The sequence below is a fragment of the Empidonax traillii genome, unplaced genomic scaffold (assembly GCF_003031625.1).
Source record: "Empidonax traillii isolate 1590-97213 ecotype Southwest subspecies unplaced genomic scaffold, ASM303162v1 scaffold2964:size41217, whole genome shotgun sequence".
In the NCBI taxonomy this organism is placed as follows: Eukaryota; Metazoa; Chordata; class Aves; order Passeriformes; family Tyrannidae; genus Empidonax; species Empidonax traillii.
Window position 1 is genome coordinate 37,823 of NW_020958157.1, and position 290 is coordinate 38,112.

A 290-nucleotide genomic window follows, 5' to 3' on the forward strand; every position below is an offset into this window, starting at 1 on the left:
AGCTCTGGGCCCTCAGCTCAGCAAGGACATGGAGGGGCTGGAGCAGGGGCAGAGAAGAGCAACGAGGCTGGGGAAGGGACTGGAGCACAATTGCCATGAGGAGAGGCTGAGGGAGCTGGGGGGGCTCAGCCTGGAGAGGAGGAGGCTCAGGGGACACCTCAGCACTCTCCAAAACCCCCTGACAGGAGGGGGGAGCCTGGTGGACATTGATCTCTTCTCCCAGGAACCAGCAGTAGGACAAGAGGGCTCGGTCTGGAGCTGTGCCAGGGGAGGTTTGGGTTGAATATTGG